We start from the raw sequence: 19,349 nt of genomic DNA, 5'->3' as shown, positions 1-19,349 counted from the left end.
TTGTAATACTCTGCAGTTAGGCCATCTGGGCCAGGTGATTTCCCATTAGGAAGAGATGAAATGTATGCGGCAATTTCTTGTACAGTGAATGGAGCGTTGAGGGCCTCTCATTGTGTGTCAGTAAGAGATGGAAGATGGATTGGATCTAGAAATTGCTGTATTAATTGAGGCGTGGGGTGGAGGTGGTTTGAGCCCTTTTCCAAATTGTATAGGGTACTATAGTAGCAGCTAAAGGCATCTGCTATAGATTGGGGATCCTGTAATTTTATATTAGAAATGGGGTGATGCAAGTATGGAATCCTAGATTTGGTGGGGCGACCCTGGATAATTCTTGCTAAGGTCTTGCCAGCCTTGTCACTTGTGTGATAATATCTAGCTTTCAATTTATGAAACTGCTTTTCAAAGGTGTCTAATAGGGCCGCCCTAAGTTCTTGTAGTAAAATTAAAGGTTTTTGTTTTAGTTGAGGTGCTGGGTTTGATTGGTTCAAGGTATCCAGCCGTTTTATGTCAGCCATGAGAGAGTCAATGTGCTGCGTCCTCTTCCTTTTAACTTGTGCATTAAGTTGAATAAAAATCCCTCTACAAAACGACTTATGCGCCCCCCAAAGGGTGGCCGAGTCTGACACCGATCCCGTGTTTAATGCGAAGAATTCATCAATATGTGAAGTTAGAGTTTTAGCAATATCGGGCATTTTTAGAAGATGTGCATTTGCCCTCCATATCCTATGTTTAGGATATGGATTAGATATGTGTAGTGTAATACTAATAGGGGCATGGTCTGTCCAAGTTATGGGCACAATGTCAGACTCCGCGAGCCTTTGCAATAACCATTTATCAACAAAAATATAATCAATACGAGTATAAGTATTGTGAACTGTTGAATGAAAGGAATACTCTCGTTCCGTCGGGTGGTGGCATCTCCAGGTATCATACAAGTTGTGGCTGTGTAAAAGAGGGCCCAAGATAGAATGACGTTTCGATTTAGGGTTGGATGAATCCAGATCGGGATCATGAACTGTATTAAAGTCACCAGTAAGAATTAAGGAACCTTTTTGCACCTTACGGATCTTTCTCAATACATTGTTAAAAAAAGACAGTTGTTTGCAGTTCAGGGTATAGATCGAAGCCAAAGTGATGGGAGTATTGTCAATCAGACAAGTGAGAATTATGTACCATCCATTAATGTCCAAAAAAGACTCAATCAGCTGGAAGTTTACTGACCGGTGGATAGCTATAAGTATACCTTTTGTTTTCTGAGAACCAGATGAACAGTAAATAAGGGGAAAGTCTGGGTGAACGCATTTAGGTTCTTTACCACGTTGAAATTGTGTTTCCTGCACACAAAGAATTTGACAGGCTTGAGATTTGGCAGTTCGCCACAAGGAGCTTCGTTTGGTCGGGTGGTTAAGCCCGTTAACATTTAAGGATAAAAGTTTTGTACTCATAATGTAATAAGGGAGCTGCTACTTAGCTCTGTACACACAAGTTCCGATACACGATAGCGCAGAGATTGGTTGCTGGATAGTTGCAAATGTGGTAGATGGTCGATATGGTGGTGGTCTTCTATGCCACATGCAGGATGGTGCGTTCCTCTGATCCTCTGAGCTTTAAAATTGCTGTAAACGAACAGTAGCGCAGAAAAAAAAAGAAAAAAGAACAAGTAATACGAACAAAGTTGAAAAAATAACAAAGGGTGCAGCAGTAAGAAATATGCACTGGGGGGAAAAGTTCAAGAACCAGCTAGTATGGATAACCATAGGAAGGCATCGGGGAGTCTGGTAGTATGCTGCAGGTGAACTTGCACCTGGCTGTGGTTACATTGGACCGAACTGGAGTCAGGGAGGCTTTTATTGCCATTGATGCGCAAGTTTCTCTAGATTTTTCTTTGCCCCTAAGGGGGGTGCAGGTTCTGGAATAATACCCCACTCATGCAACAATGCTAAGCCTTTTTCAAGAGTGGAGACCAGGTAAGAGACGCCGTCTTTCTGAATAGGGATTTTAGAGGGCTGTTTCCACTCGTATTCTATTTTGTGGTTGCGGAGAGCTTTCGTTATGGTTGACAATTGCCGTCTCATGTCCAGTGTATGTTTGGACAGGTCTGCAAAAACTTGAAGTGCAGCGTATGGGTGAGGTAGTTGTCCAACAGCCCTGACTTTATATAAACCTTGTTCTTTGGTATGGTAAAAGTGAACTCTCATAAGCACGTCACAGGGAACTTGCGGAGACAGGAATGAGGGTTTCGGGATACGATGAATCCAGTCAATAGTGAGCTCAATGGCCAGAGTATCTGGCAGTAGTGTTGAAATAAAATCAGTAGCATATTTTTTAAGCTCAGATGGTTGAACAGTCTCTGGGATGCCTCTGATTTTGAGGTTGTTTCTCCTCGAACGCTCTTCGAGGTCGGCCATTTTGGCTTTAACCCATGCTCTGTCTTCTAAATTATCATGATGGGCGTCCACTAGCTCGTTCACTGTGCTCAATGTCACCGACTCTGTCTCCTAGAGATTGGAATTCTCTAGTGAATTCTTTAGAAAACTGTTTAGTCAAGGCACATAAGTCGTTGTGGAGGGAGTTATGGAGAGTCAGCAGCATCTCTTTTAGCTGTGTATCCAAAATGGGTTGATTAGCGGTCGGGAAGGCCGCAATAGGGCACATTCCGGTTTTGGCGGGGCCCAGGGGGTTCGTAGGTATCGGGCTTACCTCAGTGTCGGTGAAGTCTAATTTTTGACGCGACTTCGCCGGGCTGCAGCACGATGGACTCGGAGACTCTTCTTCCGAAGATAAGGTCTGGCTCCCCGCTCTGTCTATAGGTAGTGGCACTGCGTCCTCGCAGATCTGTGTAGGGAGAGTGGTGTTGTGCACTTCCGCGGCTGAGGATAGACCGGCGCCATCTTGGCCTTCTCCACGTGGTGGTGGAGGGAAAAACTCTCTGAGTTTCTTTGGTCTCCGATCCTCTTTGCGCTTCCTTGTCATACTGCTTATGTTGCAGGAGTGTTCCGCTGACCAGGTGGACTGATCAGCGTGGAATTGCGGCCCGATGTCGCTAGAGATTCCGCCAATGCTTCGGAGCTCTCTTCCTATGCGTCCATACAGCACGCGTGCTGGCCACGCCCCCTTTTGTTTATTCTTTTAAAAGCTGTATGTGTAATTTAATGTATTTTTTTATTTATTTTGTCTTTTTTATGCAAAATTTCATTGCAATTTTTTTTAATATATTCAATTTTTAAATTGCAATTGATTTGTATATTTTTTGTTTATTTTTATTGACAGCTGTATATGTATTTTAATTTATTTTATTTATTTATTTTGTATATTTTATGCAAAATTTTAATTAAAATACATATACAGCTGATAATAAAAATAAACAAAAAATATACAAATCAATTGCAATTTAAAAATTGAATATATAAAAAAAATTGCAATGAAATTTTGCATAAAAAAGACAAAATAAAAAATATAATTACATATACAGCTTATAAAAAACAAAAACAAAATAACAAACAAATCAATTTCAATTTAAAAATGTAATATGTTAAAAAAATTGGCATGTTTTTCCCACATATGCTCATTATGGGATCCATAGTAAAAGCACCGAAATTGAGGTAGATACAAGAACACTGATGCTTTCTCAGCTAGTGATGGACGAATTTCCGATGGGACGTTTTGTGAACGCAGCCAAAAGTTGGACCCCATTGACTTTAATGGCAGGCGACCCTTAAAAACCTCCAGGCCATATTTTCAGCCACAAAATACTTACTAGCTGTGCACACATAGTCCCACAACATGGGCACTGACATAACAAAAGTATTAAGTGAATCTGGGATCGACAACGACAAGCATTCTTTTTTTATCTGTGAAATTTTCACAATTCAGGAGCTCATAAAGGCCATGGAGAAGAGGCAAGGTCAGGACAGACTATGAAGGGGGTGCAGGAGATGATCAGTGCCATAGTCAGGGCAGCGCAGTCCTGTGCCAGTGTCCCAGTGTGCCAACCTGTGCTTGAGCCCCTCCCTCTGCCCGGCCCTTACCCCCACTTATGCAGGGCTCCACTGCAGTGGTCCGGAGGTACCAGTCTAGTGCTGATCCTCAGCCATGGTGCTGGCACTGATATCTCCCTCACTGTCTGAAACCAGCACTGCGATAAAGACTGAGCACTGACACCAGCACCATGATAGAGAATGAGCACTGACACCAGCACCGAGATAGAGAGCACTGACACCACACCAGCACCAAGATAGAGCGCACTGACACCACACCAGCACCGTGATAGAGAGCACTGAAACCAGCACCGAGATAGAGAGAGAGAGCACTGACACCAGCACTGTGATAGAAAGCACTGACGCCATCACCGAGATAGAGAGAGAGCACTGACACCAGCAACATGATAGAGAGCACTGACACCAGCACCAAAATAGAGAGCACTGACACCACACCAGCACCGTGTAGAGAGCACTGACACCAGCACCAAGATAAAGAGAGAGCACTGACACCAGTACCATGATAGAGAGCACTAACACCAGCACCGAGATAGAGAGTACTGACACCACACCAGCATCAAGATAGAGAGCACTGACACCACACCAGCACTGTGATAGAGAGCACTGAAACCAGCACCGAGATAGAGAGAGAGCACTGACACCAGCACCGTGATAGAGAGTACTGACACCATCACCGAGATAGAGAGAGAGCACTGACACCAGCAATGTGATAGAGAGCACTTACACCAGCACCAAGATAGAGAGCACTGACACCAGCACCAAGATAGTGTTCTCTATCACGGTGCTGGTGTGGTGCCAGTGCTCTCTATCTTGGTGCTGGTGTCAGTGCTCTCTATCACATTGCTGGTGTCAGTGCTCTCTCTCTCTCTATCTCGGTGATGGTGTCAGTACTCTCTATCACAGTGCTGGTTCCGGTGCTCTCTATCACAGTGCTGGTGTGGTGTCAGTGCTCTGTATTTGGTGCTGGTGTGGTGTCAGTACTCTCTATCTCGGTGCTGGTGTCAGTGCTCTCTATCATGGTACTGGTGTCAGTGCTCCAGCACCAAGATAGAGATCACTGACACCACACCAGCACCATGATAGAGAGTACTGACACCAGCACCGAGATAGAGAGAGAGCAATGACACCAGCACTGTGATAGAGAGCACTGACACCAGCACCATTATAGAGAGCACTGACACCAACACTGAGAGAGAGAGCACTGACACCAGCACTGAGATAGAGAGAGAGAACACTGACACCAGCACCATGATAGAGAGCACTGACACCAGCACCGTGATAGAGAGCACTGACACCAGCACCGTGATAGAGAGCACTGACACCAGCACCGAGATAGAGAGACAACACTGACACCAGCACCGTGATGGAGAGCACTGAACCAGCACCGTAATAGAGAGCACTGACACCACACCAGCACCGTGATAGAGAGCACTGACACCAGCACCGAGATAGAGACAGAGCACTGACACCAGCACCGTGATAGAGAGTACTGACACCATCACCGAGATAGAGAGAGAGCACTGACACCAGCAATGTGATAGAGAGCACTTACACCAGCACCAAGATAGAGAGCACTGACACCAGCAATGTGATAGAGAGCACTGATACCAGCACTGGGATAGAGAGAGAGCACTGACACCGGCACCGTGATAGAGAGCACTGACACCAGCGCCGAGATAGAGAGCACTGACACCAGCACCGAGATAGAGAGCACTGACACCACACCAGCACCGTGATAGAGAGCACTGACACCAGCACCGAGATAGAGAGAGATCACTGATACCAGCACCGTGATAGAGAGCACTGACACCAGCACCAAGACAGAGAGAGCACTGACACCAGCACCGTGATAGAGAGCACTGACACCAGCACCGAGATATAGTGCACTGACACCAGCACCGAGATAGAGAGCACTGACACCACACCAGCACCGTGATAGAGAGCACTGACACCAGCACCGAGACAGAGAGAGAGCACTGACACCAGCACCGTGATAGAGAGCACTGACACCAGCACCGAGATAGAGAGCACTGACACCAGCACCGAGATAGAGAGCACTGACACCACACCAGCACCGTGATAGAGAGCACTGACACCAGCACCGAGACAGAGAGAGAGCACTGACACCAGCACCGTGATAGAGAGCACTGACACCAGCACCGAGATAGAGAGCACTGACACCAGCACCGAGATAGAGAGCACTGACACCAGCACCGTGATAGAGAGCACTGACACCAGCAGGGAGATAGAGAGCACTGACACCAGCACCATGATAGAGAGCACTGACACCATCCCCGAGATAGAGAGCACTGACACCAGCACCGAGATAGAGAGCACTGACACCAGCACTATGATAGAGAGCACTGATACCAGTTTGGAGATAGAGAGAGAGCACTGACACCAGCACCGTGATAGAGAGCACTGCCACCAGCACTGGGATAAAGAGCACTGACACCAGCACCATCATAGAGAGCACTGACACCAGCACCATGATAGAGAGCACTGATACCAGTTCCAAGATAGAGAGAGAGCACTGACACCAACACCCTGATAGAGAGCACTGACACCAGCACTGAGATAGAGAGCACTGACACCAGCACCGTGATAGAGAGCACTGACACCAGCATTGAGATAGAGAGCACTGACACCAGCAGCGAGATAGAGAGCTCTGACACCAGCACTGAGATAGAGAGAGCGCTGACACCAGCACCATGATGGAGGGCACTGACACCGACACCGTGATAGAGAGCACTGACACCGACACCGTGATAGAGAGCACTGACACCAGCACTGAGATAGAGAGCACTGACACCAGCACCGAGATAGAGAGCACTGATACCAGCAACTCGCTGTGGGACCGAAAAAAAAGACACCACTCAACCTCAAACAGCATATAGAACGGTGTGCTTTTTTTGTACAAGGAAGTGAGCCAAAGATAGAAAAAAGGTCCGTGTGCTAGATTAAATAAATCGTTTATAGAGTTATGCATATACATGGTCTACTGGTCACATGTGTTGAATTCCTCTGAGATCCATGCCTCGATCATTTTTATAAATGTGAGGTAGTCAACACTGTCGTGAGCTAGGCGAGTGGGCTTATCGGTCACGATGCCCCCTGCTGCGCTGAACGTTCTTTTGGGACAGGACACTTGACGAGGGGCAAGCCAACAGTTCCATTGCAAATTGGGCAAGCTCTGGCCAAGGGGTCAAGCTTGCCCACCCACTAGTCCAGGGGTTCATCACTTCTCGGCCATTAACCCGATGTAGACGGACACCTGTCAGTCTAGGTGTTCCCTGATGCTGGATCCGGATGACACCTGTCGATGGGTCAGCTGAAAGAATGATCTCATATCAGAAGTCACCAACATATCTTCAAACCACCCTCTTCTTGCAGGCGCTGTTGGATTGGTACCCGCAACTCTTTCTCTGGGAGTGGGAATTCCTCCTCTGCCAGTGCATGCAAAAGCAGAATGCAGAATTTCTTGAAGCAAGGCCTGTAAGTGCTCCATTCTGACAGCCCTCTGTGATGGGGGTAACATTTCCGCCATTTTGTGTTTGTACCGGGGGTCTAAGTATGTTGCCACCCAGTACTGGTCCTTGACCTTTATGCGTTTTATACGGGGGTCATGGAGCATGAAGGCCCCCATTTGCACTAAACTGGAAGCGGTGTGGTGTCCTGGCTCCTGCTCATCATCCAGGATAATGTCGTCCTCCTCTTTCTCCTCTCCCCATCCACGGACAACATCAGGGATCCCAGAAAGGTTTAAAGCATGCTCGTCTTGCGCCTCCTCACCCGCCCCGGCACCATCCTCCTCTGACTCCTCTTCAGACTCCTGTTGTTGACTTGTCTCAGATAGAGTAGCCCCCCCTGGGAATTCATCCAGCATTGCGACTTCCTCATCTTCCTGCTCCTCTGCAGCTCGATCAATGACACGACGCAATGCATGCTCCATAAAGAAGGCATAAGGTACCATGTCACTGATGGTGCCATGGTTGCGACTGACCAGTTTGGTGATTTCATCAAATTGGCGCAGAAGTCTGCATGCGTAACGCATGAGCAGCCACTGGCACGGTAAAAAAAAAAACAAGCTCCCAGAACACCTGTTCTGCCGCAGAGTTTGTACAGGTAGTCGTTAACTGCACATTTCTGCTGGAGTTGCCTATCAAGCATATAGAAGGTTGAGTTCCATCTCGTCGAGCAATCGCAAATAAGATGTCTGACCAGCAGATTGTGTTGCCTCTGAATGTAAGGAAGGCGGGCCATGGCCGTGTACGATCTTCTGAAATGGGCCGAGATTTTCCTTGCCAGCCGCAAGATGTCCTGGACCCCAGGGTATTTGACAACGAATTGCTGTATGACCAAGTTTAAGACGTGTGCCATGCATGGCACGTGTGTAATTTTGCCATGTTTAAATGCGCTAAGAAGATTGGCACCGTTGTTACAGACCACTTTACCAACTGTCAAATTGAGCGGTGTTAGCCACTGATCTGCCTGTGAATGCAAAGCTGAAAGGAGTGCAGGGCCAGTGTGGCTCTTGGCTTCCAGGCACAACAGATGCAGCACAACATGGCAACGTCTCACCTGGCATGTCAAATAGGTTCTGAGGATCTTGGGCGGCGCAGCGGAAGACATGCTAGCAGCGGAAAAGGAGGAGTCAGCCGAGGAGGAGAGGGAGGAGGATGGAGAAGGAGGAGAAGAAGAAGAGGCAGGCCTGCATGCAATCCGTGGCGGTAAAACCAGATCTACACGGGTGCCACGGGTTACATGCTTGACGGCAGTCAGAAGGTTCACCAAGTGGGCAGTAAAAGTTATATACCTTCCCTGCCCGTGTTTGCTAGACTACGTGTCTGTGGTCAGATGTATCTTGACACTGATACTGTGTGCCAGAAATACATTCCCTTGCCGCTGAACATGTCCATATAGCTCTGGGATGCCCTTCTGTGAGAAATACTTCCTCGGACCTTCCATTGTGGTGTTCCAATGGCCACAAATTTTCGAAAGGCCTCCGAGCCTACCAGTTTATATGGCAGTAGTTGGCGGGCTATCAGTTCTGACTAGCCAGCGGTCAACCGTTGGGCAAGAGGGTTATCCGGCATCATCCTTTTTTTACGTTCAAACATTTTGCCCACGGAAGCCTGCCTTTTTACAGAAAAACATGAGGACGGCATGATGGAAGGTGGAGTGGAGGACAATTGTGAGGAGAGAGGAGAAAGAGAAGTAGAAGACGAACCTGGACGGTGAGAGCCTGGACTGTGACTTTGTGGGTTCCATTGCTCCCACTGGGCTCGGTGATGGCAGCTCATGTGCCTTCTTAAGGCGGTCATCCCTAGGTGAGTGTTGGGCTTACCGCGACGTATGCGTTGACTGCAAAGGCTGCAGATGGCAACACTATTGTCAGCAGCGGACGCGTTAAAATATCCCACACTGCGGAGCCATGTGCCGGCATCATGGGAGCGCCAGATGTGACCATACATAGTTGATGCCTCGCTCCTGATACATTAGCAGTCTGGTTTGTCCCTCCTGTGCAATCTAAGTTCCCGCCCGCTTCTCCTCCCTATCTGCTGGTCCATATCTCCCTCTGAACTCCCCTCCTCTTCCTCTCTTGTGGGCACCCACGTGACATCACTAGAAGAAGAGGGTGCAGATCGAGAGGATGAGGAGGGTGCAGAAGAGTAAGGCTGAGTGAGCCACTCAACCAAGTCTGGTGCGTCCTTTGACGTAATCAAACGCACTTTCTGCAATTTGCCACTTTGGCTCAAGCCTGTTGCTCCTGTCCTACCCCTACCACCCCTGCGTAAGGGCCTGCCTCTTCCTCTGCCTGTCATTTTTTAAATGACCCTGTGACAAAAGTCTCTAGAGAAGTGAAGTATGTATGTGGAAGAAGGTATATAACACCCAGCTTAAATCTGTCATTTTGGGGGGCCACTGGTCTATCACACCAGTTATAATACTTTTTTCTAATTGCGTTTGTAACTCTTTGTAGTATCGCTGCAGAACCGCTCAGCAGTCACAATGCTGCACAGTGGAAATGCACTATACTATGCTTTCTATATTTGCAAGTATTTTATACGTGTATTACACCCCTATATACTGCACACCAAATAGTACATCTATACCAGTCCTTAAAAGGACCTTTGTGAACCTAGTAGTAGCTAGCTAGTAACTAGTGAATTGCAGACTGTCCCTGCTCCAAAAACAAAACTGTCCCTCCCTACACTGAGAAACGACAGCTGCAGAATTGGTCAGCACTCAGCTCAGCAGCACAGCAGTGAAGTATAATATGCTTTCTATATTTGAAAGAAAGTATATTATACATGTACAACCCTATATACTGTACACCTATACCAGTCTTTAAAAGGACCTTTGTGGACCTAGTAGCTAGTGATTTTCAGACTGTCCGTGCTCCAAACACCAAACTGTCCCTCAGTCCCTACACTGATAAAAGACAGCTGCAGAATCGATCAGCACTCAGCAGCACAGCAGTCAGCAGTGCACCATAATATACTTTCTATATTTGAAAGAAAGTATATTATAAGTGTATTACAACCCTATATACTGTACACCTATACCAGTCCTTAAAAGGACTTTTGTGGACCTAATAGTAATAGCTAATTAGCTAGCTAGTGATTAGACTGACTGTCCCTGTTCCACACAGCATCCTTTCCCTACACTGACAAAATACAGAATGTAAAATGGCCACCAGATCAGGTCTATTAATAAGGTAGGGGGTATGTCCATGTGCTGAAATGTCTCAATTGGCTGTCCTGAACTCCATGATGGATGTGTCATGGGTCAAAGTTCTTCACAATGTAAACGAATATGGCCCCCGCTTACAGTGCTCAATAAATGGGAGTCAGAAACCATTTTTAAAACTAGAGATAAATCATTAAATTTTTATAAAAGGTACATTGCTGATGTGATTTTGTTGTGGCAAGGGTCGGAACTTAGCTTTGAGAGATTTCTCTTTCAAATGAATATTAATCAGTATGGCCTAAAGTTCACGGCAGAATATAGCTATGAAACTGTGAACTATTTGGACCTTCCAATTACTAAAAACCAGAAGAGATATGAAACAAAAACCTTTTTTTTTTAAACTGACAGAAATGCCCACGCACAGTTGCCATCATCCTCAATAGATAGGGGCAGTCCCAAAACGACAGTATATGAGACTCAAACACAATTGCGCAAATCATGATGAGTTTAAAAAGCAAGATGAAATACTTTCCGAAATGTTTGTTGAAAAAAATACCCATTGGACACACTTGCCAAGACATCGGGGCAGGTGTCTTCCATGGATAGACAATCCCTTCTGGTAAAAAACAAAACAAAATCAGAATACAAGGGAGAAATTGCCTTTGTTGCTGGTTTTAATTGACAATACAAACAAATTGAAACCATTTTCAAAAAACATTGGCCAATTTTATTAAAAGACAAAGATCTAGCAGCTTCCCTACCTCCTAGACCTAAATTCCTGTATAGAAGGGCCCCAGGGTTGAGAAATAGAATAGCCAAGAATGTACCTGACCCACCAGAGAAAAAGTTAACTTTCTTGGACGGCTCAGGATTTCATTACTGTACACGATGCAAAGCATGCAAAGTGACCAGAAAAAAAACACAGAATTCTAATCTGTGACCACTGGACAAAATTTCAAAATCCATGTATGTAACCTACGTGCTGGAGTGCCCATGCTCACTCCAATATGTGGGCCGCACGACGCGAGAAATGAGGGTGAGTATAAATTAACATCTAACTAATATAAAAAAAGGGTTTCCAAACCATAGCATGTCAAGACACTTCAAAATGTACCACAATAGTGACCCGTCACTTTGTACTTTCTATGGAATAGATAGAATTTCAAAACATTGGAGGGGTACACATATGAAAAGAGAAATTTCTAAAAATGAGAACAAATGGCTAAATAAATTAAGAACAATGCAACCATACGGTATGAACATCGAACAAGACTTAAATTGTTTCTTGTCTAATGATTAAAATGGGGTTAATGGAAGGTAAAAAGGAGGAGAATTTTTCAATAAATTAATAATACACATAAAATTAGCAAGGCGGCAAAAAAATGCGTGCTCAACTTTGTATTTGGTGCAAAGTTTCTTTTGTAACAAGTATGTAGATAATTGTACTAAAATTCCTGAAAAACAACTAAGCCACGTGTATTGGGAGGCCTCCATTCCGTTCACATGAGCGTTAGTGTGCGTTAAAGCATTTAGACGCCGTTTAGGGTTGAACTAAGTTAAAGACATTCACACTGCCATCTAGTGTTCATCAATGGAGGTGAATTTCTAAAAGAAGAAAAAGATCTGGTGAAAAAAATATCAAAATAGGTGTATATATGTATTTTAAAACGTATGAATTGGATATAAGGAAGTAGGTATGAGATAGAAGTGTGTTTGTAAGAGCTTTGCATTGATAAATGTAACTGTCGAAAGAAAAACAGCTAAAGCAGAATGCAGCAAAAATATCCAAAGTTTTAAGAATAAGAGAAATAGTTTAATCTATCTATTTTATTTTGTGCGAGGGTTTGTATAATGTATTTATTACTTTGATTGTTGTGTAATGAAAATGATTTGTGTAGAAATAAGTACGAACGTAGTACTAAGTGCCATTTGAACGGCACTGAGGCTGCGCATTACAAATGATAGGCGGATCTATTCAAGTATAAAACCTAGTACGAAGAGTGACCAGGCATGCCCCCCTGAAGATGTTATTCTAACAAAATGTACGTTGGAGCCAGTACAAGGCCACGCAGGACATCCGGTTGTTCTGGCTAACAACGCGAGTGTGTGGAATGCACGCCATCTGTAGTGGCTAGTGTGGATAACTTCGGTATTGCTCGAGATTAATGCCAGCAGCCCCAGTGCCAGGAGAAAGGCACTTTTTCAAGTAAGGAGCCATTTGGCTGTATATTATTTTACATTTTTTAATAAAACTGAATTACGCTATGGAGGCTCTCCATCTGTTTTTTATATACCGCACCTACCATACTTTTCTGTGAGGAGGAAGGCTGAATTTGTCTACAGGTTAAAGGCATGTGAGCAGGCACAATCCTGCAGAAGCGATCATTGACTTATTTTTTCAATAAAGTGGTCAATAAAATCTGGTAAGCTGAATCATATACTATCACTTGAAGGATCACGTGGAAGGTTGAGGCCACATTTCTTTACACGAAAGATCTGTCATTGTTTTGTGTTGTATAATCACATCATGTTATGGAAGAAATCTTTGGAATAGTTTGAATTGCAAGGACTTTGATATTTTAGTATTGCAGCAAATGCTGCCACTGGGGTGTTATCCCATGAATGTGTTTATTGTTTAATTTGTTTTGTTGTATTCAATATGGTGAATGCACTATGATTAGCTGCACATATGTTATGTATTAATCAAGTGGCAAATTATTGATTGTTAATGAGAAGGCTACTATTCACGTTGGTGACTTACTTATATTCTGAATTGAGAAGTGTACTATTGTATTCTCTTTTTCAGGGGAGCAGCATTAGAGTATTTTTGCATGTTTACACATATTTTTTTGCCGCAGGGTTTTTTCTATCTCTCACAAAAACTGGTCTATTGCCAAACGATTTACTGTTAATATCAGGAACACTATAAGCTGAGGAATGCCTGCACAATGCATCAGCATATGTGTGGGCAATATGTCGATACAGCTGCCTAAAATTTTCCCCCCAAAAAAACAATAAGTGAAAACCATACTAGCAACCCTTAAACATATCCAGCATATCTTTATATTGGGTGTAAATAAATCCTTGGACAGAATTCCCTTGATCCAGAGTGTTATATATATATATATATATATATATATATATATATATATATATATATATATACATATATATATGGAAAGCACATGTACAAAAGTCCTAAAAGTCCTTGGCTTCAGTGGATAAACATAGGATCATATCCAGTAGGAGCCAGAAAAAAACAAAGTGAAACACACTGTTTCAGTAAGACGAGGTATAGCCGAGCTGGAAAATATAAAGTTAGAAGTGTACACCAACTAAGCTACGCAGCTTGCAACATGGTGTAATAAGCAGTAAAGTCAGGAGAACATAATTTACTGACTAGGCAGCAAAGGCACTCACCTAAAGGAAAATAACCTGTTAGAAGAACTGTAGTGGTATCTCTACCAAGTAGTACAGAGCAGATTGAAGAAAAAAAAAGGGGGTTCCTCTATACTTATTTAAGAAGGACATCCTTTAGTGAAAAGCCAGTCTTGAGCGGCCTCTGGGTTTGTGAAGAAAAGGACCATCAATCACTCTCAGGCGAGGTGGCTCTTTGCTTCTGCAAATTTACTGAGAATTCAGGAAAAATCAGTATTGTCACATTCTCAAAGTAAATCTGGCCTTTTTGTCTGGCTTTGCAAAGAATAGGATCTCAATCTTTGTAATTAAGTAATCTAGCAGGCAGGGGCCATGGAGCAGGGCCAGAATGAAGAGGCTTTGCTGACACTCTGTGATCCCTTTCAACAGCATAGCAACAGAGAAGTTGGCCTTGGGGGAATGTAGATTTGAGCCAGGCTTCCACAAAGTTCCCAGGAGTTTGACTCTCAGTCTTTTTGGGTAGACCCACAATTTTGATGTTGTTCTCCAGAGGAGGTTTTCAAGACCATCCATCTTTTGATACCAGAATGATATTTAAATTTCGGCAGATGATATTCAGCTAGGAAAGGTAGAGAAGTCATCTTCCAGGGTGTAAATCCTACATTCTGTCTCTGTGGCCCGTTCCCTAACACGTTGCATATCCTGCCTCAGTAGGCCTATGTCTACCTTGATTTCCTCCATTTTCCCAGTGAGGGAGGTTTTGCAGGCTGTAATGGCATTTAGGAGCTTGGCATTCACTTGCTCTAGGGTAAGATTAATTGATTTTTAAGTTGCTGTGTGAGCCTCCTGAGCCTCTAAAGCTGCGGCACCATCTTGCCTCTCTGTGCAGACAAATTCCTTCAGCTGATCCATGTCAGTAGTTGGACAGTCTCTGCTCATGCTGCTTGCCTGATGATGACACACCTAGAGGGGCCTGTAAGAGAGTGGAAGATTCTGTAGGCGGCTTGCGGCACTCTCCTCAGACACGTCTGGCCATCTTGGCATAGCTATGCCCCCTTTTTTTGTACATAAGATGTCCATTTTACCAACAATATATTCGTTTGAAACATTACAGATCCCAGTACTTATATTTCATTTATGTAACATGCAAAAGGGTTTTTATAAAGTCTATGTGACACAATAAAACACCTAGATTAGCAGGCTCTGATCTCTGCCCTTTGAAATATAGGGGTGTCTGGATGCTCCAGAGCTACTTAAGTACTACTTTGTAGCTCACTTACATGCTATACCATTGTGGTCTGTCCAGCATGCACCTAACCACTGAACAGGGCTAGAATAAGTGTTAATTTTGTTGCCAAAAATATTTTTGTCATAATTTTCATTAATGGCATGTTTCCAGTGATGAAAACTAAACAAAATTTACTCAATTGACAAAAACTATGACGAAAATCAATTCCAATTTTCGTCAGTGAACAAGCGGTGAGGGCGGGACGTTTTTCCACATGAACTTCCAATTTATATAAAGGTTAAATCTGTGTCTGGAGTTTGTTTAATCCTTAACACCACAAATAATAACATTTTATTTGATTTTTACTCCAGGAGTATATAATGAGTTTGGAAATTCTAGAGAAGTGCTTTAACCACTTAATAACCGCCCTATAGCCGAATGACTGCTACAGGGCGGTTTCTTAACTCTGGGAGGCCGTCATATGACGTCCTCCCAGAATTTTACTCTCGCGCGCCCCCTAGTGCGCTCACTCAAGAGCATCCATGACAGCCGGGTCCACAGGACCCGGCGCATCACGGATCACGGTAAACGGCCACTCATAGCGGCCGTTTACCATGTGATCGCTCCGTCAAATGACAGAGTGATCACTTATAAACAAACCGGCGTCATGTTATGACGTCGGTTCCTCCCTCCCCCTCTCTGTACCGATCGGAACAGCGGAGGGGGAAGAGATCGGTGTCAGCAGCGATGTGGGCTGCATCTGCAGTGCCCACATCGCTGCTCACCGAAAATTAACCCCACAATTCCCTGCAAATACTCTGCAATACCCTGCCATTACTCTGCAATGCCCTGCAATACCCTGCAATACCCTGCATTACTCTGCAATACCCTGCAATACTCTGCAATACCCTGCAATACTCTGCAATACTCTGCAATACCCTGCATTACTCTGCAATACTCTGCAATACTCTGCATTACTCTGCATTACTCTGCAATACTCTGCAATACTCTGCAATACCCTGCAATACCCTGAAATACTCTGCATTACTCTGCAATACCCTGCAATACTCTGCAATACCCTGCAACGCTCTGCAACACCCGCCAATACCGTGCAACACTCTGCAATGCTCTGCAACACCCTCCAATATCCTGCAATGCTCTGCAACGCAATACTCTGCAACAACATACTCTGAGATACCCAGCCATACTCTGAGACACCCAGCCATACCCAGCCATAGTCGGTGATACCCTGCAATACCCAGCCATAGACACCCCCCCTCCCGCCGCCCTCTGGTGCTTCTACCGACTCGCCAATGCGATCAAATCCAGAATCTTCTTTTTTTCATGCCATATTCCTATTACAAGGGATGTTTACATTCCTTGTAATAGGAATAAAAGTGATCAAAAAATTTATTTTTGGGGAAAAAAATGTCAAACTAAAATAAATAAAGTAAAATGAACAATAATTTTTTATTTTTTTTTAAAGCGCCCCTGTCCCCATGTGCTCGCATGCAGAAGCGAACGCATACGTAAGTCCCGCCCACATATGAAAACGGTGTTCAAACCACACATGTGAGGTATCGCTGCGAACGTTGGAGCGAAAGCAATAATTCTAGCCCTAGACCTCCTCTGTAACTCAAAACATATAACCAGTAAAAAAATAAATAAATCGTCGCCTATGGGGATTTTTAAGTAGCGACGTTTGGCGCCATTCCACGAGCCTGTGCAATTTTGAAGAGTGACATGTTAGGTATCGATTTACTCGGTGTAACTTCATCTTTCACATTATGCAAAAACATTGGGCTAACTTTACTGTGTTTTTTTTTTTTTTTTAACACAAAACTGTTTTTTTTCCAAAAAAAAGCATTCGAAAAATTGCTGCGCAAATACCGTGTGAGATAAAAAGTTGCAACGATCACCATTGTATTCTCCAGGGTGTTTGCTAAAAAAAAATATATAATGTTTTGGGATTCGATGTAATTTTCTAGCAAATAAATGATGATTTTTACATGTAGGAGAGAAATGTCAGAATTGTCCTGGGTGCTCCAGAACGCCTGATGGCGCTCCATGCATGTTGGGCCTCTGTATGTGGCCACACTGTGTAAAAGTCTCACACATGTGGTATCGCCATACTCGGGAGTAATAGCAGAATGTGTTTTGGGGTGTAATTTGTGGTATGCATATGCTGTGTGAGAAATAAACTGATAATATGACAATTTTGTGAAAAAAAAAAAAAGTTAAAAAAATCTTGATTTTGCAAAGAATTGTGGGAAAAAATGACAACTTCAAAAAACTCATCATGCCTCTTACTAAATACCTTGGAATGTCTTCTTTCCAAAAAGGGGTCATTTGGGGGGTATTTGTACTTTTCTGGCATGTTAGGGTCTCAAGAATTGAAATAGGCCGTCAGTACTTCAGGTGTGATCAATTTTCAGATATTGGCACCATAGCTTGTGGACTCTATAACTTTCACAAAGACCAAATAATATCCACCAATTTGTACTTATTTTTACCAAAGATATGTAGTGGTATAAATTTTGGCCAAAATTTATGAAGAAAAAATTACTAATCTGCTAAATTTTATAACAGAAACGAAGAAAAATAAATTTTTTTACAGAATTTTCCGTATTTTTTCTTTTATAGCACAAAAAATAAAAAACCCAGCAGTGATTAAATACCACCAAAAGAAAGCTCCATTTGTGTGAAAAAAAGGACAAAAATTTCATATAGGTCCAGTGTTGCATGACTGAGTAATTGTCATTCAAAATGTGAAAGCACCGAAAGCTGAAAATTGGTCTGGTTATTAAGGGTGTTTAAGTGCCCAGTGGTCAAGTGGTTAATAATGCATTAAGATTTAACTAAATCCCATTTATTTTAGTCGACTACAATTATTTTAGTCTATTAAAATGTAGGAGATTTTGTTTGACAAAAATGTACTGGGGGTTTTAGTTGACTAAAATACAACTAAAACAATTCAGATGACTAAAATACGACTAAAACTAAAATGGCATTTTAGCCAAAAGTCTATCACTAAGGGGTGTATGGATTGCCAACACCATGAATGGCCACATAATCTCACTGCTACACTTTTCACATAAGGCTCTATAGTGTGGAGAATGGGGGTTTACACACTCAAAATTCTTCCCTGAGGACCGGCACCTTTGAGGGGCAATGTCCAAATGGAGAAAGCAGCTGAAACTTCCTCAGAAGCTCACAAACGTCTTCCACCCAGCGAGAGTGGCTGCAACCAAGATGGAACATTCTGGCCACAGCAGATCTCAGCAGCCTGAATTCTCCCTACAAACAGCAACAAACAGTCAGTACTCTCCTCCCTGCTCCCCTTCTACAGCTTCCCCAGTAAAATCAAAACCTAGGAGAGAAGAGGACATGGCATGGCCAGCCTTACAACCTCTCATTCACTCTGCCTTCTTCTGACAACCAGCGCCATCAGCCATAGATAATTTATCTGCCTCTGATCAGCCCATCTCAGAGCAGATGATGAAAAATATGCCATTTTCTTTAAAGCAGACACTGTACTCAGATCTCTCAGCTACAGTATCATCCCTAGCTAATGTGGTGCAACAGCAAGACCAATGTCTCCACCATGTTGAAAACAAGGTCTCTGATCTCCTAACCACTCTCAATGACATGGTGGACATGTGCACAGAGCATGAAGATGAACTACAATTAATTAATCTTAAACTGGCGGATCTCAAGGACAGGTCTTGTGTGAACAATATAACATTTTGCAACATACCCGAGTAAGTACAGCAACCCAAACTGGTGTGATTCCTGCAATGCATGATACCTGCAGTAGTACCTGATTGGACTGAGAGAGATAGAGCACACAGGCTACTGAAACCATCTCACTTCTCAGCAGAGAAACCTTGTGATGTACTAGCATGCATCCACTTTTATAATGCAAAAGAAAAAGTGATGCTTGCATTGGGGGGACTGGGGCATACACCAGATAAATGATCTCTACTTGGATGGGGCCCTTATCACACCAGAGAATATCATATCCAAATTCAAATTACCCAACTCAGCATACT

The sequence above is a fragment of the Lithobates pipiens genome, unplaced genomic scaffold (genome assembly GCF_037356315.1).
Source record: "Lithobates pipiens isolate NorthernLeopardFrog02 unplaced genomic scaffold, aLitPip1_a1.2 Scaffold_19, whole genome shotgun sequence".
In the NCBI taxonomy this organism is placed as follows: Eukaryota; Metazoa; Chordata; class Amphibia; order Anura; family Ranidae; genus Lithobates; species Lithobates pipiens.
Note: the sequence above shows the minus strand (reverse complement) of the source record.